General features: G+C 36.5%; 1 protein-coding gene and 1 long non-coding RNA gene across 4 annotated transcripts in view; one reads left to right on the forward strand and one right to left on the reverse strand.

The window, feature by feature from the left end:
* LOC106093383 (uncharacterized) overlaps positions 1–27929 on the reverse strand; it is a 171500-nt gene that overhangs the window by 49171 nt on the left and 94400 nt on the right. The window lies entirely within an intron of this gene.
* On the forward strand, positions 24–455 carry LOC131996686 (uncharacterized). Its single transcript, XR_009397934.1, has 2 exons — positions 24–340; positions 402–455. It is a non-coding gene; the product is annotated as an uncharacterized LOC131996686 (long non-coding RNA).

The raw sequence follows: 27929 nt of genomic DNA on the forward strand, positions 1-27929 counted from the left end.
TCGTGACTCGGCCTGTAGTAAAATTGGCAAAACTGGATGTCATGAAGTAAACCCCAAGCTTTCAGCACGAGGCTTACGAGGGGGGGAATGTTGCGTGGTGCACTAATTATGCACTCTGCCCACTAACTACGCATATGATTACAAGACGTCATCTCATTTTTGGCAATCTGGTACTCGACTAGCTGAGCATCTGTCATAGGCAATCAGCGATGACTCTGTCCTTTTGCAGATGAATCTACATGTGAATGGTCGTCAACCATTGCTAGTAGGAAGTATTTTTTTAATATTGCCAAACAAATTGAGAGAAGTGCGCCAGACTAAGCCCCAGCCAAACACAAATGTAAGATGACACCGTGAACAGTTACATTTAAGCGTGAATTAAATATATATATGAATTTTAGATTTTAGTGTTGTCACCAATTGAAATAAAATCAGTTTTGGATCACTCAAAATAAGTGTTTTCCTAGCCTGGGCGCTACATCTCGCAATACTTGGGATCAGTCACGGTTGCGTCTCCAAATGTGACTGAGGCCCTGTCGTCCCGTTCACCGGGGTTCGAGAGTGTCTTAATAGTAGACCACAGCTCGCCCAAGCGGTACCTATGTTTCATTTCTCCAAGTGTTCCAGCCACAAATTCCACTTATATTCGTTGACTACCCTGTTGATTTCACTCTCATCTCCGAGTACCACTGCCTGCGCCGAGAAATTGGCCGCATTTGGGGTAATCGACCGGCTGGTATAAAACCAGCGGCTGCTGTCTCGGAATTTTCTCTCGGCACTGTCACATTTGAGCGGGGAGTCAGTTCACTGAAGTTTCGATTGGCGTACTCTCTGAAGCCGACCCAAGCTGTACAAATAGTAAACAGCTGATGAACATCACCCTTTGAAAAAATAAACACCACAACCAAAATACAGAAGTCCACCATAGCTCAGAGGTTAACACGTCCGCTTATTACGCTGAACTTCTGGTTTCGAATCTTAGCGAAAACATCAGAAAAAATTATCAACGGTGGTTTTTCCCCTCTAATGCTGGCGACATTTGTGAGATACTATGTCATTTGAAACAAGTAAGAGCGTGCTAAGTTCGGCCGGGCCGAATCGTCCTCCCTCCACCATGGATCGCAATTGTCGAGTTCTTTGTGCGGTATCTCTTTTACGGCGAACAAAGAAAAAGCAATAAGAACTGTTATGTTAGTGGAGCTATATCAAGTTATAGTCTGATTCGAACCATAAATGAATTGAATGCTGAACATTGCAGAAGTCATTGTGTAATATTTCAGTCCATTCGGATAAGAATTGCGCCTTGTAGGGGCTCAAGAAGCAAAATCGGGAGATCGGTTTATATGGGAGCAGTATCAAGCTATGGATCGATTCAGATCATATTAGACACGTATGTTGAAGGTCACGAGAGAACCCGTTGTACAAAAACGGTGGTAAATCGGGTGAGAATTTCGCTCTTTAGAGGCTTAAGAAATCAGTATCCCAGATCGGTTTATATGGCAGCCATACCAGGTTGTTTACCGATTTGCGCCATACTAAGCGCAGTTGTTGAAAAGCATAACAGAACACCTCATGTAAAATTGCAGTCAAATCGGATAAGAATTGCGCCCTCTAAAAGTTAAAGAAGTCAAGATCCCAGAACGGTTTATATGGCCGCTATATCAGGTTATGAACCGATTTGAACCATATTTGGTACAGTTGCAAAATTTCGGTCAAATCGGACGAGAATTGCGCCCTCTAAAAGTTGAAGAAGTCAAGATCCCAAAACGGTTTATATGGCCGCTATATCAGGTTATGAACCGATTTGAACCATAATTGGTACAGTTGCAAAATTTCAATCAAATCGGACGAGAATTGCGCCCTCTAAAGGCTCAAGAAGTCAAGACCCAAGATCTATTTTTATGGCAGCTATATCAAAACGTGGACCAATTTGGCTCATTTACAAAAAAGTATTTGTGCAAAATTTCAAGCAGCTAGCTTTACTCCTTCGTAAGTTAGCGTGCTTTCAACAGACAGACGGGCGGACATGGCTAGATCGACTTAGAATGTCATGACGATCAAGAATATATATACTTTATGGGGTCTTAGACGCATATTTCGAGGTGTTACAAACAGAATGACGAAATTTGTTTACCCCACCCTATGGTGGAGAGTATAAAAGTGGTATATCAGCAATGTAAAGACTTCTCCACACAGATGTGTCGCACTGTGGCATGCCGTTCGGATTCGGCTATAAAAAGGAGACCCCTTGTCATTGAGCTTAACTTGAATCGGAAGTTTGTCCCTGTTCCTTAAGGGAATGTTCTTGGGCAAATTTTACATAAAGGGGAGATGTAGAACATGACGTCTTTTCAGTCTTTTTAACACTTTCATTACAAACATTCACTTATTGTCACAGCCTTTTAGATGTATATTGGAAGATAAATGAAATCTAACAGGAGCAGTAAAAAAACATGTCCGCTTTTATATCGTTTTGATAGATACATTTATTAAGTTCTCATATAAATCGATCCTTCAATTAGAATTCGAAGAGACCCTTACATAATCTCCTTTTATTTCGATATACTTTTTCCAGCGATTTTCATTAGATTTGTAGTAAGTCTGCTATAAAATTTGTTTTGCCATAAGCCGCAACTCCCATCTCTTCATTACTGAAATTATTTTTCCGCCTAACCATTTTTTTTTAATTTGAAAATAAAAAATATTTCGAGGGAGCAAAATTTGGCGAAAACGGTGCGCGTTGCTTTTCGAAATTCAATTAATGGATCTTTGGAATCGAAAAGGTGGATTTGTAAATTATTGCATTGACAACACGTTTTTTTCGCATAGTGAGACCTTTCTCTTTAATTTTATTACTCAAACTGTGAATTAAGTCAGCATTAATAGTTTTTGGTTTTTGAAGGTAATCAATAAAAATTATTGCCGCGTATCTCAAAAGCACAGCATATGGTTTGCCTGTAGATCCAGATGGAACTATTTTAACTTCTTTGGATACAATTCCCATTTCAGTGCATTGATTTAACTGCTCATTTTTTGCTGATGTAAAATGGTGGACCCACTTCTTATCCATGGTGACAAATCCCCGCTAAAAGCTTTTCTTTGTTGTGGTGAAACATTGCCAATTACTCGATTGAAACATCCTTAAAGCGCTGTTTCTGTTGTATTGAGAGCAAACGCGCACCCATCTATCGCAGAGATTTCTCATAATCAAAATTTCCGTCAAAGTACTATGAACAGCAATTTTTGAAATGCCTGTGACTTCAGCTAACTCTTGCACTTTCATTCGACGCACTTTGGGATAGAATCGCAAGAAAAAAAAAAAAAAAAAAAGTAATAAAGCGTTAAGTTCGGCCGGGCCGAACATTGGATACCCATCACCTCGGTTGTATATGCAAACCACCTTTCGTCAAAATCCGGTGAAAAATGCATACCTTATGCCCCATTGCAGCTATATCGAAATATGTTCCGATTTGGACCAAGTACTAATAAGTACAAGTCATTGTTCAACTGTGCATACCAAAATATTGATCCTTTTAGTAGCTATATCTAAAAATAAAGCCTAACATAAGTCACTGTGTCAAATTTTAGTGAAATCGGATTTATAATCCGCACCTTTTATGCGGCCAAGACTTCAAATCGAGATATCGGTCTATATGGCAGCTGTATCCAAATCTGGACCGATCTGAGTGAAATTGAAGAAGAATGTCGAAGGGGATAACACAACTCACTGTCCCAAATTGCGGCGACATCGGACAATAAATGCGCCTTTGATGGCCCCAAAACCTAAAACCGAGAGATCGGTCTATATGGCAGCTATATCCAAATCTAAGCCGGTTTGTCCCATAAAGCAGAAGTATGTCAAGGGGCTTAACTTAAATCACTGTCCCAAAATTCGGCGACATCGGACAATAAATGCGCCTTTTATTGGCCTAAGACCCTAAATCGGAAGATCGGTCTATATGGCAGCTATATCCAAATCTGGACCGATCTGAGCCAAATTAACGAAGGATGTCGAAGTGCCTAACACTACTCACTGTACCAAATTTCAGCAAAATCGGATTATAAATATTATTAGGCCTTTTATGGGCCTAAGACCCTAAATCAGCGGATCGGTCTATATGGCACATATATGCAAATGTGGACCGATCTCTTCCTAATTGACGAAGGATGCCGAAGGGACTGGCACAGCTCACTGTCCCAAATTGCAGGAAAATCGGATAATAAATGTGGCTTTTATTGGCCTATGACCCTAAATCGAGGGATCGGACTATATCCAAATCTAGACCGATCTGGGCCAAATTAAAGAAGTATTTCGAAGGGCACTGCACAACTCACTATCCCTAATTTCGGTGAAATCGGACAATAAATGCTCCTTTTATGGGCCCAAAACTTTAAATCGAGAGATCGGTCTATATTGCAGCTATATCCAAATCTGAGCCGATCTGTGACATATTGCAGAAGTATATCTAGGGGCTTACCACAACTCACTGCCCCAAATTTCGGCGACATCGGACAGTAAATGCGCCTTTTATTGGCCCAAGACTTTAAATCGAGAGATCGGTCTATTAGGCAGCTATATCCAAATCTCGACCGATCTGGGCCAAATTGAAGAAAGATAATGAAGGGCCTAACACAACACACTGTCCCAAATTTCACCAAAATCGGATAATAAATGTGGCTTTTATGGGCCTAAGACCATAAATCGTCGGTTCGGTCTATATGGGCCTAACACAACTGGCTGTTCCAAATTTAGGCGACATCGGACAGTAAATGCGCCTTTTATTAGCTCAAGACTTTAAATCGAGAAATCGGTCTATAAGGCAGCTATATCCAAATCTGGACCGATCTAAGACAAATTGAAGAAGAATGTCGAAGGATCTGACTCAACTAACTGTCCCAAATTTTGGCAAAATCGGAAAAAATGTGCCATTTATGCGTCCAAAACCTTAAATCGAGAGATCGGCATATGGTAGCGAAAATATGACAGCTATATCCAAATCTGGACCGGTCTGTGCCATAATGCAGAAGTATGTCAAAGGGCTTAACCTAACTCTCTGTCCCAAATTTCGGCGACATCGGACAATAAATGCGCCTTTTATGAGCCTAAAACCTTTAATCGGCGGATCGGTTTATATGGCAGCTATATCCAAATCTGAACCGATTTGAGCGAAATTGGAGAAGGATGTCGAAGAGCCTAACACAACTCACTGTCCCAAATTTCAGCAAATTGGCTTTAGTGGGCCTATATGGCAACTATATTCAAATCTGAACCGATTTGGGCCAAATTGAAGAAGGATGTCGAAGGGCCTAACACAACTGACTGGCCCAATTTTCGGCGACATCGGACAATAAAATCGCCTTTTATGAGCCCTAGACCTTAAATCGAGAGATCGGTCGGTAAGTCAGTGATTTTTATGACCCTAAGACTCTAAATCGGTGTATCGGTCTATATGGGGGCTATATCAAGATATAGTCCGATACAGCCCATCTTCGAACTTAACCTGCTTATGGACAAAAAAAAAAGAATCTGTGCAAAGTTTCAGCTCAATAACTCTATTTTTAAAGACTGTAGCGTGACTTCAACAGACGGACGGACGCACAAATCGTCTAAATCGTCTTAGATTTTTACTCCGGCCAAGAATATATATACTTTATAGGGTCGGAAATGGATATTTCGATGTGTTGCAAACGGAGTAAGAAAATGAATACTCCCCAATTTTGAATGGGTGGAACTCGAATGTTAACGAGATAAAGTACAAAACTCAAGGTCCTCGGTTGGGCAATCAGGGCCCTTAATCACCTTGGTATTTTGAAAACTTTTCGGGCTGCCAAATCTTCATTTGTAGTACGATTTTAAGACCTTACTCAAGCGGTTTATTGGGTGTTATCCTGGCCAACGTTGCTATCAACTGTTATAGAAAATATTCTTTTCACAACCTCAGAACAAGGACGTTTCTTTTGCCAAGTTGGTAAGGTGTTCGGTTTCCAATGTGGAGGTCGTGGATTCGATTCCTACCTGAGGTCTGGTCTGATGCTACTATGGTATCACAATGGACTTTAATAGCCTAAGTGAGTCTATTTTGAAAATAGACTGCCATTCTTACCTAACTACGAACAATTTTTCGATTTTACATCTTGCACCTTTTTGCTACATAAATCATCCATCTAAATGTCATGTCATTTCCAAATACAGTCCAGAATTTTTAAATTCAAGCGATATAATTTCTAATTTATGTCTTTGTTATAAAGGGTGATTTTTTTGAGGTTAGGATTTTCATGCATTAGTATTTGACAGATCACGTGGGATTTCAGACATGGTGTCAAAGAGAAAGATGCTCAGTATGCTTTGACATTTCATCATGAATAGACTTACTAACGAGCAACGCTTGCAAATCATTGAATTTTATTACCAAAATCAGTGTTCGGTTCGAAATGTGTTCAAATTTTGACAAATTTTGTTCAGCGATGAGGCTCATTTCTGGTTGAATGGCTACGTAAATAAGCAAAATTGCCGCATTTGGAGTGAAGAGCAACCAGAAGCCGTTCAAGAACTGCCCATGCATCCCGAAAAATGCACTGTTTGGTGTGGTTTGTACGCTGGTGGAATCATTGGACCATATTTTTTCAAAGATGCTGTTGGACGCAACGTTACGGTGAATGAACACATTTCGAACCGAACACTGATTTTGGTAATAAAATTCAATGATTTGCAAGCGTTGCTCGTTAGTAAGTCTATTCATGATGAAATGTCAAAGCATACTGAGCATCTTTCTCTTTGACACCATGTCTGAAATCCCACGTGATCTGTCAAATACTAATGCATGAAAATCCTAACCTCAAAAAAATCACCCTTTATTATTCATATGTACATTCATTCCATTTATTATTTCTATACTTTTTCTCTAATAAAAGTTTACAAAATCATATCTATTCATATTTTAGATAAACTAATAAAACATAGTTGTAAAACCCTTTTTTTACATAAATTTTAACAACATTCCATCTGGATTTTGATGATGTATTTGTATGGGTGTTTTTTGTTGCTTACTCCTCCAAAAATGATAGTTGTCAACTGAATGGACATTAACAACATTTATGACATCTCATAGACCATTAGACGACTATGTTGGCAAAGTCGCTAAGCCTTTGTGATTTAACAAAAGCCGCTTCTGGGCTCTAGAGAAACCATTAGCTATTCAAATTGAGCCTTCTTCTGTGTTTGAGAGCTGAACAAAAAAATTAAAAAAAAACATAACAAAAATATTAAATGATCGACAAAATTAAAAAAAAAAAAAAAAAAACATTATGGAACAATGTTGTGAGAGCATCGCCTGATGAAATTGCCTTTTCGGACAATGAGTCTCTAGTATGCCAGAAAAATATACGGCCAGACTATAATATCATATCATATGTTGCCGGTGGTGGTAGTGATGGGTGATGTGGCTGTTACCAGAAATCATTTGCTGCTGCGATGTCAGTCGCTGTTTGTGGCTTATATCGGTTTGCCGGTATCTAAGCGAGCGCACAGCTCCCGGCTAAATTCGAAATAGAAACAACATTAAACCGCCTTTTGATCTTAAGCCGCTTAATTGAATGACCTCACAATGTCATAAAAATTGACAAAACATATTGAGATTTGTATGCTAACGATTTCCAGATTTATCGATTCACCCAGTCACCAATGAATGAGCTAGCCAGGCGGATATGTATTAAGATGTTTTATGGGAACTTTTTCTATTTTTCATTTTTCTCCCCTCTTTCATCGTCATCTTTATTTCGGTGATGATCATCGTTTTGGTTCTCTGTCATTTCGACTACAACAGTATTAGTTTTCTTGAGTTTTTGATTTATTGATTTTTAGAAACGAAAAGTCTCAAGTCTTATATTAAATCAATAATACGAGTATATGATTGGACTCGGTGCGGACAGCATCAATGATTTTTGTTTTAATTTTTTTTATTAAAGAAAATTTAAAAATTTATTATAAATTGACAACCTTCAATTTCGATATAAATACTTTGAGCGTTTAAAAATATTTTGGCATTTCGTTGTCCAGTGGCCTTGAAATGTCTTTGCTCAGAGCAACAAAAATGTCGAGAAGAAAATACTTATAAATAAAATGTACATATCTATATGTATAAACTGCAAAATTATTTTCAAAATGGTTTTGTTTACATTTATACGATTTTTTTATACTAACTTCTCTGGCGGCTGCTTTCAGGGGAAAGAAGAAAGAGAGTTGGTACAAGAATCTCATTTTGTTTAACATTTAAAAAAATATTGGTACATTTTAGATCGTTTGCGTTCAACAAATTTTGACAACACAAAAAGTTTGAATTTCAATACATATTCAGTTATGCAAGTAGATTCGGAACTTAGTTTTCACTTGATTGTAACTAAATTTTCATCCGATTAGGCAAATATTTGGACAATGATTTCTCTCATGAGTTGTAATTTACCTTATTAAGCTTGGTTTTATTTGGTCTATGCATTTATATTGCTTCTCAACACAGCTAAAAATAATTTTGAAAAACAAAAACTTTGGTCGAAAAAGCTACTGCGAAAGTAGTTAATTTTCCTGCAACAATTAATTTTGAATCCCAACGATCCAAATTACAAATTTGTTGTTGAAGGCACTCTTTGCAAGCCACAAGTGAGAGAATGTTCATGGGCACATTTTGCACATTTTGGAGAGAAGTTTTACATAGCATAGTACCTCACAAATGTTGCCAGCATTGTATGATTGCATTATTACTGCAAATCGGATGAACATATATATGGGAGCTATACCTAATCTGAACCGATTTTCATGAGGGTGGAGTCTCTTATCCTGCAAGACCTTGAGTCGCTGAACAGGAAGTTAACCGCTCAATGTAGACAACTTGACAAGCATCTAATATAGATGTGGGATTATTACTAATGCATCGGACTCAGTGAGCAGGTTGTTAAAACAAGCATAATGAGGGATTTGACCCTGTCGGATGAGGATCTAGAGATAACTTTGATCCAACTAACTCTTCTGAAGGGTCGCAACCTACATGTAAAGAGAAGAGCGAATCCTTTTCATCTGCGAAAAAAATGATACCGCTATGGTAAGTCCAGGATCTCCACCAGAGCTACCTAGTGCTCCGCAGCTGGAAGCTCTGTTTTTACAAGGCAAGGAGACTCGTTCTTGATGAATCAAGGGCCGATTTGAGCCATACTAAGCATAGTTGTTGGTAGTCATAAGAAAACACTTCATACAAAATTTAAGCCAAATCGGATAGACATGGACTGATAGGTCCCATTGCAAAACATGGACTGATATGGCCCCATTGCAACCTCAACCTACCTACACTGATAAAAAGTATTTGTGCAACATTTCACGCGGCTAGCTTTACTCCTTCGAAATTAAGCGTGCTTTCGACAGCTAGATCGACGTAAAATATCATGACGATCAAGAATATACATACTTTTTGGGGTTTTCGACGAATATTTCGTCATTGAATGACGAAATAAGTGTACCCCCATACTATGGTGGAGGGAACAAAAGCCTTCCAGATGGCCAAAATAAGGTACATACTAAGCTTAAAGGAGCCTTTAACACTTCCACAGCATTGTTCGCATCAAAGTTTGGTCCTCTTTAAAATACAAAAAAAAACTCCTACAGAAAGAAAACAAATTTATGAAAGAACAAAGGATGTTACATTATTTTGGAAAAAAATTCAAAAATTCGAAAATTTTATACCATCCACCATAGGATGGGGGTATAGTAATTTCGTCATTCTGTTTGTAACTCTTCAAAATATTCATTTAAGACCCAATAAAGTATATATGTATTCTTGATCGTCATATTTAAAGTCGGTCTCGTCATGAAAATTTGCTTGAAATTTTGTACAAATTCTTTTTATTAGTGTAGTTCAGTTGGGTTTGTAAATGAGCCATATCGGTCCATGTTTTGGAGCAGCTGCCTTATAAACGGATCTTGATCTTGACTTCTTAAGCTATCTGAGTTGGTTAAAATTTTTGCTTGGCGAGTTTTGTTATGACTTCCAACAACTGTGCTAAGTATGGATCAAATCGGTCCATAACCTGGTATAGCTACCATATAAACCGATCTTGAATCTTGACTTCTTGAGCCACTAGAGGGCGCAGTCCTTATCCGATTTGGATGAAATTTAGCATGACGTGTTTTTTATAAATTGCAACAACTGTGCTAAATATTGTTCAAACCGGTCCGTAACCTGTTATAGCCGCCTTATAAACCAATCGGGGATCTTGACTTCGGGAGCCTCTAGAGGGCGCAATTATTATCAGATTTGGCTGAAAATGTATACAACGTAATCTGAAACGTGCTAAAACCTGATGCAGCTCACATATAAACCGATTTTCCAATTTTACTTATTGAGCCCTTAAGAAACGCAATTCTTTTTCGAATTGGTTGACATTGTACACAATGACTTATACTATGGTCTCCAACGTTCAAATAATTATGGTCCGAATCGGACCTTAACTTGATATAGCTCCAATAGCATAGCAATTATTTTCTTTTATCCTGTTTGGATAAAAAGAGATGTGATCCATGTTGGAGGGTATATAAGATTCGGTCCGCCCAATCTCAGCTTTCAGCCGAAAGGACCAATCTGCATATAGTTTTTTAATGCTCGCAGAATTTTGTAACCTTTTCACTTACGAGGTGACCAACTTTCAAGCCCCGTGGATCGGCCTCGGAAGCCACTTGGATCTTCACATTTTTCGTACTTATTCGAAAACACCCTTGACGATTTTGATTTTCGTGTACAATCTGTATCCGCTCAAATGTTCTAGAACTATTTTCAAGATTTTTTGAGGTGAAGGGTATATAAGATTCGGTTCTGTCGAACTTATCCCTGTTTATAACATACATTTTATAGATCTAAGCACATCAATTATGTAGTAAGTTTTTATCCAGTTCTGTGTGTAACGATATTGCCTGTATATTATACGAGATGAAATTATAAGATTGGAAAACACTTTTCTCAATAAACAATAATTTATACTACATACTTTTTTCAATAGTGGTCTTACTCGTTAAAATGAGCTCTGTTTCATCTACAGAAAACATCTGTTTATGCTCTCTTTTTGTTTAAAATGTGGTTTATGCTCTCCTTTTGTTTAAATGTTTAGCAAAAAAAATATCATTTTTTTTAGCTCACCGTAGATTACCATTTCAAATTTAGAATCATTTCTGAGCAATTGCTTTAAACACATTTTAAATGTTTATCTATTTTTTGTTCCGAAGAATGGTTTCCTTTCTTGTATGATACCATCATGATTGGCATAAGCTATTGATATATTTGTGCCGTTCATTCCATACGAAATGTGTCTTCTAACCAATTTGTGGTTCGTTTTTTGTTCAATTCTATCTCATTAGTCATCTTCACGTTTCCGTGTTGTCTTATTAACATGTTTTCAATCAAATCATTCGAAAATGTTTTAATTGCAATGATATGAAAAAACACATAGTTTTTTTTTCTTCAATACAATAAAAATTGAAAGTAAAGAGTTTCAAGTTCAATGCCAAATAAGTAGTATGGTAAATTGTCGATTATGAGAAACAATGACAACGGTAACCCCGCCAACACATTCCTTGAGTATTATTTTAATTAAAACATGCAAACAGACTCGAAATATGGACGTTGAAGAGGAGTTGGTAAACTAAAACTTAAATGGACGAAGACAGAGCTTTGCAATTTATTTTCTAGTTTTAAGAAGCTTCCAATAAAATCCCAACACAATGCAACAAAACCATATTTGGACAAATTTATTGTTACGAAACATTTGACAGTAGTTTTTTGTTATACAATAATTTATTTTACTTAAACAACTAATTTTTAAAATTTATTTTTTTACTTTTAGCTGTTTTTTCCAAGACAATGTTTTGCCGCGACAATTTTATTTTATTTTTAATTTAATTTTTTAATTTATTTTGGCCTTTACAATCTGTCTCCCTATTTTCTTTTATAATCTGAAATACTTTGACTTAATCTGCTATTAATTTAATATCTGGTTTGCAAGGTTTTATTCAAACGAAATTTCAGTTTGGAAAGCTTTATTAAACTTTTTGAATTTTAGTTATAACATTGGCCTACGATGAACCATCATGCACCAGTAGAATTAAGATTGATGAACAGTACCTACTTGCACCACATAGCCCCTTCAGATATTAGTTTATTATGTTGCTGACAGGGAAATAAATTTTCTTTTGCACGACAACAATTCAACTCAAAAAGTTGACTTTGTACAACTTTTAACACAACGACGCATTGATGAACACCAGCGACATACGACAGCAACAAATGCTCAAAGAGAGCTTAACTGCCATATGTGGTGGCTGTCTTAAATGTTAGAAATGCCAAAATAACGAAGAAAATCAAGCAAAAACACGAGAGATTGATGGAAAACTATTTGCAAACAAGATGAAATCGGGTTATAATTGAGACTTGTGGGGTCTCCACAAGTTTATTTACAGACCGATCTTCCGGGGGTTACTAGGGTCTTAATACTATAAAAATTGGATTTATTGCCCGATTTCTCGGAAATTTGAAATTCGTTTACACCTGAATTAAATTAATACAGATCGGTCCCTATGTGGATATAGCTGTGGTATAGTAGAGCTCTTATTACACAGCCGAATTTAACCCTTTGGGGACGAATGGGACATAAATGTTCCATTTTGTTGTTTTGCTCTGAAATCCACATTTAATGAGGGAGTTTTGAAATTAGCATTTAAACGACAGAGAATCGAATTTAGAACCTAATGTTGAAAATATTTTGACCGTTTCATTTTGGTAACAACAACAAAACAAAGCGAAACAAAAATATGCATTATTTTTATAGCCTCCACCATAGGATGGGGATATACTTATTTCGTCATTCTGTTTGTAACTCCTCGAAATATTCGCTTTAGACTCCATAAAGTATATATATTCTTGATATTCATGACATTTTATGTCGATCTTGCCATTTCCATCTGTCTGTCCGTCTGTCAGCCGAAAGCACGCTAACTTTCAAATGGTTTAAAAGGTCCATAACTTGGTATAGCTGCCATATAAACCGATTTGGGATCTTCTTGAACCTCTAGAGGGCGCAATTCCTATCCGATTTGGCTGAAATTCGGCACGACGTCTTTCGTTATGACTTCCAACGACTGAAAAAGCTGCTATATAAACCGATCTGGGATCTTGACTTTTTGAGCCTCTAGAGGGCGCAATTATTATCCGATTTGGCTGATATTTTGCACAACGGCTTCTACAAAGAACTTTAACATACGTGTCTGAATCTGTCTACAGCTCCTATATAAACCGATCAGATTTTACTTCTTGAGCCCATAAAGGGCGCAATTCTTACTCTAGTGGGCTGAAATTGTGCACAATGACTTCTACTTGGCCTTCAACATTCAATTCATTAATGGTCCGAAACGGAGCTTAACTTGATACAGTTCCAATGGCATAACAATTCTTATCCATTATCTTGTGTTTGCGCAAAAAGAGAGACCGGCAAAGAACTTGACAAACACGATCCATGGTGAATCTGAAAAGAATAAATTTTACTTTTCCTTTGACATGCCTTTGATATCGTTCAGAGAACGGAAGGGTTAACATGTTAATACATTTGCAACTATATGAAGTTGTAATTAGTGAACAGAAAGGCTGCATAACTGATCAAATTTACTGTTACAACAGCAACTGATATCCTTTTCACAACCGAAACCGAAGGACAGTGACAAAAGAATTTGGATAGCTTTTAGACATGTAGGTATTAATCCTTGGTTTTTGAAAACCACATTTTTTCACACATTTTTTCCGAGGCGAATAGTTTTGTCTATAATTCTGTAATTTTGTAACGTTTTCGTTTTTTTTTTTTTTAAATTTGAGGTGCTCAATCACATCAAGTTCGGAAAATTTTGTTTCAAACGCAAGAAAATAAATCGTTTGAAATATATTTCTGATAAACAAATCCATTTTCTTATGGAAGTACTATTTGTATGGTTACTGTATAACCTTTCCCTCTACAATTGGACGTTAGTCGTGAATTTGATGTAAAATTCGCTTTGTTTAAGGTGAATTCTTTAGGTACTTTTAAGTCAAACATGTTTTGTTTACACCAAATGATGCTTTACTACACGAAAAGATGAACTGTTTCCTTTTGTATCTTTTATATCTTTTTCACTTGGCAGAGAGTATGAGGGAGTGAGAGTACAGAGGGGCAAGCTCAAATGTCTGATTTTTGGTTTGCAGTCTGAATTGGTAACACCGCTATGGCATAGGGTATAATAACTCAGCGCTATTGATAAGTATTCGAATCGACTCAGAACCACTTTCTGACTAGTTTTAGCTATGTCAGTCTGTATTCGAACACTTGAGCAAAACCATGTTGTTCGTCACAAATCTTTTTGAATGCATTTATTACAAAAATTTTGCGTTTTTGACTTAATCAAATCTCCAACTTAACCGTGTCGAAAATTTCGTTTATGGGAAATGAAATGTTGTGTCTGGTTGTTAAAATTTTGAGTAAAGCTTTGTATCATTGAGCTTAAACTTGAATCGGATAGCTCTCATTGATATGTGAGAAGTTAGGCCCCCGTAATGGAATGTTCGTAGTCAAATTTCAATTTTTTGGATTTACAACTATTTTCAATTTTTGTCACTGCCTTTGATAGATGTAACAACTTATGCTTATATTATGATATACGTAAAATCATGTGAATAAAATCATATAAATAAGCTCTAACTTTACAATATTCAGTATTTCTTGCAAATAAGTTGTCATTGTATATTCTCTTTGCCACTATGAATACCACTCTCTTCATGCCTTGACCCCTTATATCTTCGACATTGACGTTCAGTGCCCTCATCTCTAAGTCAAGTTTTGCCAAAAGAGGACAATCGGCGAATAAGAACAAGTCGTTGAATTAAAAAAAAGAAAAAGAGTCAACCTCGACATCTCTGTCATATCATGGCATAAAAAGACGATGGTAATACTGACGACCACGACCAAGAATACCGAAGCCCAAACTAAAATGAGCACAATAAAACGATCCTTCTCGGATCGAATGAATGGATGAATGTCATGTCTTACTGTTCTGTCGGTCTTCGTCAAATTTCCTACAAACAATTGCAGCACTAACGACGACGACAACAATCCATTTGTCTGACAAACAGCAACTTTCGGCCATCGGCAATGTGCAACGGCAAATGACGATGACGGCGACAACGACATAACAACACGACATCATTTTGCACGTCAGTCATTCCTCATTCAAATAATGAACAGCTTGACAACAAAAAGAATACCAGTACAACAACAGCAGCAACAAAAGATTCAGTTCAACAAAAAATGGCACCTTAACATTAAAAGTTGAAAACTTTTCATATCACATTGCCTTGCGTTTTGCCATTAAAGTTGGGATCAAGCAAAAGCAGTTCAAATGGTTGGCTTTGCTATGTGGTGTTTCTGAGTAGCAGTAGATATCGGTGAGTATGAGTGCGTCTCATTTTGCCATATCCGACAGGTCGTGGAATGTGATAGTTTTGCGTTTTCTATATTGTATTAGACCCATACTCCATTAAAATTTGAATCAAATTATTGGCAATTTTTTTTTATATACTTTGAGTGTGAAATTCAATAGAAGTCATTATATTAACATCATCCAGGCAAAGTGGTGTTGGTATAGGATAGCTGAAAATACGACAAATCGTCTAACCGGTCACTATTAATTCAATATTCATGTATTTCTTTGAGCAAATGGTAGGTTAGGTTAGGTTGAAACAGGGTGCCGATATTTGTGCTCCCCATGACACTATGGACATACATCTAAGCTTGTTGTGCGCTCTAAATACTATAAACTGACCTCGAAAAAGAAAATCTAAGTTAGAAACTCCGTGCTAATAGTAAAAATAATAAAAAAAATTTGAAAAGTCTTATCGGATAAGAAATGGTATCAAATTTAAATTTTTTGAAGGAGAAGGATTTATTTGGGCGCTATTTTAGGTCATGCAGCCATTTGAACCATACTTAGTACGGATATGGGAAGATAGAACAAAAGCCACCTTGCAATAGTTCAAACAAATCCGACAAGAATTGCTTTATCCAGGGAACCAAGAAGATAAATGGAAAGATCGGCCAATATGGAAGTTAGTAGTCGACTTTTTGTGCGCTCTAACCCAATACATAATGTATTGGTTATACTATTCTCATTGGGGGCGCTTACATTACTCACCATTTCGTATTACATGGAGGCTATAGCAAAAAGTACAACTATCTGAATATTTCCTTTAACAGACATAGGGGAGAGGCATCTAAATACATTGATAAACACCTGAGATTGGTCTACATTGGAGCCATAATGAAAGGTGAATCTATTTGTACAATATTTAAAAGAAATTTTACCGAAATCGGATAAAAAATACACACTCTGTGTCCTAAGAGCCATACCAAAAATTGGCCTAATTGTACCAAACTCCGCATGAACTCATCATTCCAAATCTTAACGAAATCGATAGATACCTATTATATTAGAAAGAAAATCGGGAGATTGGTTAATAAATGGGCTTTATTATTATTATTATAGTCCTATATAGGTTATTTTGAACCTTGCAACTCAACCAAAAAATGTTAAAGACACTCCCATTCGTAAGGCTATGTTGCGTCTTTAACTAAGGTACACTGTTGTCTTGGTCAAAGTCAATTTACTAACTTTAAGCGATATTTTGACTTTTATTTAAGGTTTTTGTCTTTATTAACAATATTAACATGACATTTCAAATAAAGTATCCTAATATCGATTACAATATCTTTCAATAAACGAAATATTTCCGTAGAATTTTGGAAAATTGATCATCTTTAAATTAAATATGATTATCTTTGGTTCAAATCTCTAAAATTGGACTAAACATTTTCTCAGTATAATAAAGGAGGTACATTCATTTGGTCATTCCATTTGCAACAGATCGAAATAGCCATTTCCAAACCAATAAAGTATAAAAGTTTCTGACCGTCTTAAAATTCGATTTACGACGATTTATTTATATCCATGTGTCTGTCCGTCCATTTGTTAGTCTATTGTAATCACTCTACACTATTTAAGATATTGACATATTAAGTATAATCCAGAGGTCAGTTTATATGGGAGCTATATCTGGCGATGAAAGGATTTGACTCATTCTTATTACGGTTATTGGGAGTCATAACAACACATCATGTGAAATAGGAAAATAATTTGGACCATACTTGGCACGGTTGTTGGAAGTTTTTTTTAGGTAGTTCTGTTTACTTATTATACCCTATACCACTAATGTGGTACAGGGTATTTTAACTTAGTGCACTTGTTGATAACACCCAGAAGGAAGAAAGATAGACCCATCGATATGGATCGACTCACAACCGCTTTCAGATTTGATTTAGCTATGCCCATATGTCGGTCCGTCCATGTTAATTTGTATACAAAGTAAGGTCGAAATTTTCGTCCGATCGTCTTGAAATTTGGCACAGGGATGTGTTTCAGCCCAGAGACGTAGTCCATTGAAATTAGAAAAATCGGTTCAGATTTGGATATTGTTTCCATGTATATGTACGTCCGATTTAATCTAATATTGCAACAATGTCAACAGTTTCTTTCGAAATTTGGCGGGAGGAATTTTCTTTTGACTCTCGACATTACTGGTGAATTTCATAGAAATCGGTTCAGATTTAGATATAGCCATACGTATACATATGTATCGCCCGGTTTTCACTGCTGGAGCCACTGGAAGCGCATTGATTAACCAATATTGCCAAAGTTGTGTGCATCACTTTCCTTAACGACTTCTACAATACCAAAGAAGTTTGCTCGAAACCGGATCAGACCGGATCCATTATACATGTTCGTCCAATTTTGAGAAATATTCCAATGAAATGCTGATATGTTGGAAGTCATAACAGAACACTACATACAAAATTTCAGCCAAACCAGACAAAAAGTGCGACTTCCAGGGGCTTAAGAAGTCAAATCGGGGGATCGGTTTATATGGAAGCAATATCTACATATTAACCTATATGGCCCATTTGCAATCTTCAGCGACCTCATCAATAGTTAGTGTCTGTGCAAAATTTGAAGCGACTAGCTTTACGCGATCGACGGCTGTCGTGATTTCGACAGACGGACGGACATGGACAAACTAGATCGGCTCAGAACGTCGAGACGATCAAGAATATATATACTCTATGGGGTCTTAGACGAATAATTCGATGTGTTACAATCGAAATTGATGAATTAGTAAACCGCCATCCTTTGGTAGTGGGTATAAAAATACATTAAGTTCGTCCATGGCGAACATTGGATACCCACCACCATGGATAAAGTAATTATTGGGTTGCCCAAAAAGTAATTGCAGATTTTTTAAAAGAAAGTAAATGCGTTTTTAATAAAACTTAGAATGGACTTTAATCAAATATACTTTTTTCCTAAAGCAAGCTAAGTAACAGCTAATAACTGACAGAAGAAAGAATGCAATTACAAAGTCACAAGCTGTGAAAAAATTTGTCAACGCCGACTATATGAAAAATCCGCAATTACTTTTTGGGCAACCCAATATTATTATTATAATTCTATATTTTAAAAGACAAGCCGCAATTTTTGTCCGATTTGGCTGAAATTTTGCATGTGGTGTTCCGTTTTCACTTCCAACTGTGCCAAGTACGGCTCGAATCGGTCTATAATCTGTTATAACTCCCATATAAACCGATCTCCCGATTTGGCCTCTTTAGTCCTTACAAGCCGCAATTTTTGCACGACTTGGCTAAAACTTTACATTCGGTGTTTTGGTATGACTTCCAACAACTGCGCCAAGTACAGTCGAAATCAATCTATAACCTGCTATAGATCCCCTTTAAGCCGGCCTCTCGATTATCCTTGCTCGGTTCGTAGAAATTTTAATTTTTGTTGGTTTGTCAGAAGTTTGGTATGTAGAATAAAATAATTCCATTCAACTAAAATTATTTTGCAAAATTTTTTTTGCAGAATCCATTGTGGATAATACCCAAGATTCGGCCCGGCCGAACTTGAAACGCTTTTACTTGTTACCCTTAATTTAATTCGAAAAATTTGGTTGGATTTGGTTGAAGAAACCAGTAAAGAAACGCAAAAGTCGGCAAAGAGGCGGTGCCGACTATATAATACCCTACAACACCGAGTCTTCGTACTAAAGGGTGATTTTTTTTTAGGTTAGGATTTTCATGCATTAGTATTTGACAGATCACGTGGGATTTCAGACATGGTGTCAAAGAGAAAGATGCTCAGTATGCTTTGACATTTCATCATGAATAGACTTACTAACGAGCAACGCTTGCAAATCATTGAATTTTATTACCAAAATCAGTGTTCGGTTCGAAATGTGTTCATTCACCATTCAGCGATGAGGCTCATTTCTGGTTGAATGGCTACGTAAATAAGCAAAATTGCCGCATTTGGAGTGAAGAGCAACCAGAAGCCGTTCAAGAACTGCCCATGCATCCCGAAAAATGCACTGTTTGGTGTGGTTTGTACGCTGGTGGAATCATTGGACCGTATTTTTTCAAAGATGCTGTTGGACGCAACGTTACGGTGAATGAACACATTTCGAACCGAACACTGATTTTGGTAATAAAATTCAATGATTTGCAAGCGTTGCTCGTTAGTAAGTCTATTCATGATGAAATGTCAAAGCATACTGAGCATCTTTCTCTTTGACACCATGTCTGAAATCCCACGTGATCTGTCAAATACTAATGCATGAAAATCCTAACCTCAAAAAAATCACCCTTTACATGGGAGCTACATCTAGATCTGTCCCAATTTATTAAAATTTTGCACAGACTGTACTAAAATGACACTTACGAAACCTCATATGCCCTCCTATATCCACACTTAATGCAAGCCAATAACATCCATAAGCCCCCATATAAACTCATAGCCCGATATGACTTCCCCAACTCCAACTCTGTAGTCCTAGTGAATACTCCCAACTTCAATCCATCCCTCCATAATTTTGAGACTCATAGTCAGATTGGCTTCCCATACGTATTCCATCTATAGTTCATTACACCTGTGGTAGTGTACTATTTCTCTCCATTGCATTGTACAATTGATCAATAGTATGTTTACTGCAATAGAGAACAAGTCTCAATAAATCTATGTAAGACATTAGATTGCACTTACCAACCTTTATAAGTATAACATTTATAACATTTATCGGTTAAGCTTCATGCTCGTACATACCTGAAAAAAATAATAAAATTCGCTTATATCATTTAAAATGCACAGATATTTTTTTTTTTTGCAAAATATTATATAAACTAATTTTGGGATTTTTTGATTATTATTCAATTACGAAATTTAAGCAAAGGATTTATCCGGTATATAAGTAATTGAATTAATTATACATTCTATGACATATATTCTTTTAGTGTTCGAAATTACTAACACCTGTTTAACTTTTATTTTTAATTTTTTCTTTATTTATTAACTTTAAACCACTTCTTTTGTCCATGAAGTTTTAATCTATAAATTGTGTGCCAATTTCAAATAAACATATGACATTTAAAAACTTATTAACAAAACAAGTGACAAACCCATTTTGTGTTGAGTAACAAGTTTTCCAAAGATTTGCCATTACCTTGCCTTCGCCATGACTGTCACACCAAATTCCCCGTTTTAAGCTCAAATCAATTTTAAATGATCAGATAAGCTTCACACCACAACCCACCATCCGGCTAAGCGACATTGACCATTAACACACACGTTGAACACAAAAGAGAGGCCGTAGTCAATGCATTAGTTACAATTGTCCAACCATTAGCAATTATTTATTAATTTAAATATACGTTCATACAAATAATATAATTTGTTGATAAAGCATACAAGCAACAGCAACTGCCGATACATATTGGTTGAGAGGAAGAGAGAGAATTTCAGTATTTTAGCTTGGTACACGCTGAAAATGTTTATTGCTATAATAACAAATATTTTCATCAATGTTTTGTAATTAATCAAAATGTTCCTTCATATCAATCAACTGGAGAACATAAGTTAATTGAGCGAAATAGAAATGTTTACATTTGCAGACAAAGCAATACTTGAAATATGAAACTGTGAGTTTTTCATAGAAATTAGGAAATTTCTACATTAAATTAAAAAACTTACTGAAAACGGACCTATAAAAGAATTTGTATTATTAATTAATAGTTTTGCAAATTCGATTTATGATAAGTTTAAAAGCACGAAATATATTGCTATTGGTGAATAAAAAAGAAGAAAATTGTCGTCTTCATTGTGAGCCTATCTTGAGTTGTAGGCGACACTGACTGTAAAGAGTATTAGACACAATATCTTATATATAACCAGTAAGGAAAGGCAAAAGTCGGGCGGAGCCTACTATATATATATACCCTACACCACCATGTATACGTAATACTTTTAATAGATAGCACTAATATCCAAGGGAGTGAGGGGAGGCCACCGTAGCGCAGAGGATATCATGTCCGCCTTTGACACTGAACGCCTGGGTTCGAATTCTGGCGAGACCATCAGAAAAAAAATTTCAGCGGTGGGTTTCCCCTCCCAATGCTGGCAACATTTGTGAGGTACTATGCCATGTTAAACTTCTCTCCAAAGAGGTGTCGCACTGCCCTTTATCATTGAGCTTAAACTTGAATCGGACTGCACTCATTGATATGTGAGAAGTTTGCCCCTGTTCCTTAGTGGAATGTTCATGGGCAAAAATTTGCAATTTACTTAAATCCAAATTTAGTCAGACTTTAATTTTGCATACCTATTGAAATATCGAATAGAACCTTGTATCTTCTACAGCCTTAAAAGTCGAAACGCATAAAAGATATATATATGTAGAAGTTTTATCTAAATCGATTTTGATGAAATTTTGCACACCTATTGGGATGTCAATTAAACAATCTCATGAAAAATTTTGTAGAGAGCGGACCAAAATTGTGGCTTCTACAGCCTTAAAAGGCCATATCGGATGAAAAATATATATAGGATCTAGACCGATTTTTATAAAACTTTGCCCACATATGAAGACGTTGAATAAAACGGCCCATGCCAAATTTTGTAAGAATGAGACCAAAATTGTGGCTTCTACAGCCTTAAAAGGCCATATCGGATGAAAAATATACATGGGAGCTATATCTAAATCTGGACCGTTTTTTATGAAACTTTGCACACATATGAGGACGTTGAATATAACGCACCATGCCAAATGTTGTAAGGATGAGACCAAAATTGTGGTTACTACAGCTTTAAAAGGGCATATCGGATGAAAGATATACATGGGAGCTATATCTAAATCTGGACCGATTTTTATGGAACTTTGCACGTATATGAGGACGTTGAATATAACGCTCCGTGCCAAATTTTGTATGGATGAGACCAAAATTGTGGTTACTACAGCTTTAAAAGGGCATATCGGATGAAAGATATACATGGGAGCTATACATAAATCTGATCCGATTATGATGCAGACATATTGGGACATCACAAAAAAACAGTTCGTACCAAAGTTTGTAAAGATCGGGCCAAAATTGTGCCTTCTACAGTCTTGCTAGGTCAAATCGGACGAAAGTTATATATGGAAGCTAAATTTAAATATGAACCGATTTAGATGAAATTTTGCACACATATTGGAACGCCACAAAAAGCACTTCGTGCCAAATTTGGTAAAGATCGGACCAAAATTGTGCCTTCTACAGCCTTGATATGAAAGTTATATATGGGAGCTCGGATGAAAGTTATATATAGGAGCTATATCTATTGTAAATCTGAACCGATTTAAATGAAATTTTGCACATGTATTAAGACGTCACACGAAACATCTCATGCTAAATTTGGTAAAGAACGGACCAAAATTGTGGCTCCTACATCTTCAAAAGGTCATATCGGATGAAATATATATATGGGAGCTATATCTAAATCTGGACCGATTTTTTTCAGTAGCGTTCGTCCTTGGACTAAAAAGACACCAAAATTTTGTGAAAATCGGACAACAAATGCGACCTGTACCTTTGATTACAAGAATACATGGACAGACAGACAGACGGACCGACGGACAGATGGACATAGCTAAATCGAATCAGGAAGTGATTCTAAGCCGATCCGTATATTTATCAATGGATCTAGCTCTTTTCCTTCTTAGCGTTGCAAACAAATGCACAAATCTATAATACCCTGTACCACAGTGGTGGTGCAGGGTATAAAAATCAATCTGTGTTTGTTTGTAGGTTTGTTTGTTTGTTTGTGTGTTCCTTATAGACTCAAAAACGACTGAACCGATTTTCTTGAAAATTTCAATAAATGCATAATGATTCCGTGGTGAAAATAGGATATTACATTTTTTTATATCTGAAGGGGGAGCGGACCCTCCCCCTTACCCTAATTTTCAGAAACGCCAGATCTCGGAGATTGCTGGTGCGATTTAAACGGAATTTTGTGTGCTCTCTTATAGTAACTTACAAAAAAATTTGGTATTCAAATTTCGGATGGGGTATCTAGGGGGGCGACCCACCCCAAAACCTACCAAATATATATATGCACCAATCACGACAATATGGGAAAGGTTTAAGTGAAAGGTATTTAAGATTAGAAAACGTATCTGATATCCAATTGAATCGCGTTGTCATGGACGATAAATTCTTTGGATCAACTAGATCACCAAATAACGTGTACTTCTTTGTGTTGAATTGATAAGCAATTATAATTAATTGAAAGCAACCTTCTGAAACGGTAAAACACAGATTAAGGAAACAGGTGACTGGAGAGACGATATGAAGTTTCTCTTCCACCTCAATCGTATCCTACGTCACTTCACGGAGACTTTTGATATCCCTTTTGTTAAGTTTAACCAGATCCCAAACATCTGCAATACACTCTCGTGTGCGATCAAATTTATGCAAGACTTATGTCTCTCTAGCCGCAATAAGGACAACCTCCCACTAAGCTTCGTCCTCTCCAATGACAACGTGGATTTTTAACTTCCTTGAGTGTTTAATGATGTTACATAAAAGTGGATCTAAAGCTTACAATGACTTCAACAAATTGACCAAAATTTCGAAATAAAAATTTTGAAACTATTTTGTACATGAGATTTTTTTATCGGATCACCTTAAATGTAAGATTTTATCTTATCAGAAAAGAAAGTTTCACAATAAGATACAGAGATATGCGGTTGTAAAAAAGTCATCACTCTAATAGGTATATGTTTTGCTCACCCATACTTCTGTTCGCATTACACATGTGTCGAAGGGAACACAACATAATCTCAATCAAACATAATCGTACAATAAAAAATATGTTCAAAGCTTGCCTTCTTTACCAATCACTTGTCGTGAATTTCTTAAAAAAAATTAAACCAAATCAATTAACACCTTGTTTCAAAAGTTTAATGTCATGTTTAATCAGTTGAATTTAGTTGTATATCTTTTCTCGGTAAGTGTCTTATATGTGTAGAAGATTTTTCCTTTTCTCTAATCAACTCTTAAATTCAAAAAAAAAATTTTTTTTCTTAGTGTACTAGCTTTGAGTTTCATGTGATGGAAATATTTAAAAACAAGTGCTAATTTAAATCATTTGACAAATAATCAAAATTAAAATTGTTGACACAAATTTTTGGCTTGCTGTTAATGCCAAAGTAGCTCTTTCTAGTCTCTTCCCCGTTGTTCATCAACGAAAAGAGGTGTTAATTGGCTTTTAAAAAACGTCGAAGAAATATTCAAATCGTTAATTTGTGTGTCTCCAAAATTTAAATGTGTAAAGAATATGATCGAGCAGAGTCAACAATATTTATTTTATTCATTTGAGGGAGTTCAAAATCAGTCATTCACTATTAGATCGATCGACTGGTGAAAAGTGTCAATTGAATGTTAGCAAAATCACCATAAAAACATGCGATTGTCAAGTCACACCAGTTTGAAATGTCAGACCGACCTTTGCGATTCTATGCGACACTCTATAGTTGGCTTTCATCTTCATTGTAAAAATAAGGTGCAGTGTCTCAATCACCTGTAAACAAACTTACTTAGTTCGGGCCGGCCGAATCTTGGTAACCCACCGCCATGGATTTTTCTAAAATATGGGAGCTATATCTGGTTATAGACCGATTTGGACCGTACTTGGCACAGTTGCTAAGAGTCATAACAGAACACTATGTGGAAAATTGTAAAGGCTCAAGAAGTCAAATCGGGAGATCGGTTTATATGGGGGTTATATCAGGTTATTCACAGATTTTGTTGGAAGTCATAACACAATACTGTGTGCCAGATTTCAGCCAAATCGGATGAAAACTACGGCTTCCAGGGGCTTAAAAAGTCAATCGGGAGACGGGAGATCAGTTTATATCGGAGCTATATCAGGTTACAGACGGACTTAAACCGTACTTGGTACAGATGTTGGAAGTCATAACAGAATACGATATGCAAAATTTCAGCCAAATCGGATGAAAATTGAGGTTTCCAGTGGCTCTAGAAGTCAAATCGAGAGATCGGTTTAAATGGAAGCTATATCAGGTTCATGACCGATTTGATAGGTACTTGGCACAGTTGTTGAATGTCATAACAGAACACGATGTGCAAAATTTCATCCAAATCGGACTAAAATTGCGGCTTCCAGGGACTCAAGAAGTCAAATCGGTAGATCGGTTTAAATGGTAGCTATATTTAAATCTGAACCTATATGGTTCATTTGCAATCCCCAACGACCTACATCAATACTATGTATCTGTGCGCTATGGTGATTTCGACAGACGGACGGATGGACTCGACTCAGAATGCCAAGAAGATCAAGAATATATATACTTTATGCAGTTTTAGATCATTATTTCGAGGTGTTACAAACGGAATGACCACATTAGGGGTATACTAATCTGCTCATCCTATGGTGATGGGTATAATTAAGTGCAAATGATTAACATTAGCCGGTAAAGGTGAAATTTATTTTTTTATTCTTGATGTAAATATAATACCAGTGATGAACAATTTAAAGCAGGTTCAGAATTAAATGACTTATGTTTTCCATCAAAAATTCTTTTTCAATCTTTTTCTCTTTTCAATCCCGTCCACTATATCTTTTCAATCCCGTCCACTACCGCCTTGTCTGCCGCTGATACTACCCTGATTCTGTTACGGTTCCTTGAACGAAATCGCAAATAATTAAATGCAACATTTCGCTTCCATATTTAAAATAATTATCTGGCAACCCATCAGCTCCTGCTGACTTGTTTTTCTATGGTTAGTTTACTGCTACGCTGAACCCAATCTGACTAAAGAAAATTTGACCGACATATTCATTGTGCAAAATTTGGAATAATCGGTTGATAGGTAAAACTCAGGTGCGATATATGACGGGTGATTTTTTATGAATTAATTAATTCGTGTTGGCAGCTCTGATGGACATCCAAACAACATCTGTAAAAGTGAAAAGTGCTTCGTATATTCTGCCACTTCATCATAGAGAAACTCACAAACGAGCAAAGAATGCAAATCGTTCAAATTTATTATTAAAATTCGGATGTTATCTAGGCATGATACGCAACTTTTACTTGTCTCGCCATGTTATCCATTGAAAAAGTGGACCATATGAATTTTCATGATTTTTTTTAAGTAAATGGCAAAGAGCAATTTTTTGATTGAAATAAAATTTTTGATTATCTAGTATAAGTTTGAATGATTTATTGGAATAAAAAAGCAAGTGAAAAGGCGTTATGTTCGGCGAACTTTGGATAATCACCACCTCGGGTATATATGCAAACCACCTTTCGTCAAAATACGGTGAAAAAGGCATACCTTATATCCCATAGCAGTTATATCGAAATATGTTCCGATTTGAACCAAATACAAATATGTACATGTCATTGTTCAATTGTGTATAACAAAATATTGATCTTTTTAGTAGTTATATCTAAAAAAACCGATCTGAACCATATACGACATGGATGTCGAAAAGCCTAACATAGTTTCTGTCAAATTTCAGTGAAATCGGATTACAAATGCGCCTTTTATAGGGCCAAGACTTTCAATCGAGATATCGATCTGTATGGCAGCTGTATCCAAATACGAACCGATTTGGGCCAAGTTTCAGAAAAATGTCGAAGAGAATAACACAACTCACTGTACCAAATTTCGACGACATCTGACAATAAATGGGGTTTTTATGGACCCAAATCCTTAGGTTATGTAAGGTCGAAAAGAGGGTGCAGATAACAATCCTCCCCATGCCACTATGGACATACACCTAAGATAGTAATCGGCTTGTTGTGCCAAATCCTCAAATCGAGATATCGGTCTATATGGCAGCTATATACAAATCTTGATCGATCTGGGTCAAATTGCAGAAATATGTCGAGGGGCTTAACTTAACTCACTGTGCCAAATTTCGTCGACATCGGACAATAAATGCGCCTTTTATGGGCCCAAAACCTTAAATCGAGAGATCCGTCTATATAGCAGCTATATCCAAATCTGGACTGATCTGGGCCAAATTAAAGAAGGATGTCGAAAGGTCTAACACAACTCACTGTCCCAAAATTTGACAAAATGTCGGAAAATAAATGCGCCTAAATGGGGCATACACCTTAAATCGAGAGATCGTGTTTTATGGCAGCTATATACAAATCTTGATCGATCTAGGCCAAATTGCAGAAATATGTCGAGGGGCTTAACTTAACTCACTGTCCCAAATTTCCACGACATCGTACAATAAATGCGCCTTTTATGAGCCCAAAACCTTAACTCGGGAGATCGGTCTATGTGGCACCTATATCCAAAGCTGGACCGACCTGAGCCAAATTGAAGAACGCACTGTCCCAAATTTCAGCAAAATCGGATAACAAATGTGGCTTTTATGGGCCTAAGACCCTTAATCGACGGATCGGTCTATATAGCAGGTATAT

This window comes from Stomoxys calcitrans, chromosome 4 (assembly GCF_963082655.1).
Source record: "Stomoxys calcitrans chromosome 4, idStoCalc2.1, whole genome shotgun sequence".
Classification (NCBI taxonomy): Eukaryota; Metazoa; Arthropoda; class Insecta; order Diptera; family Muscidae; genus Stomoxys; species Stomoxys calcitrans.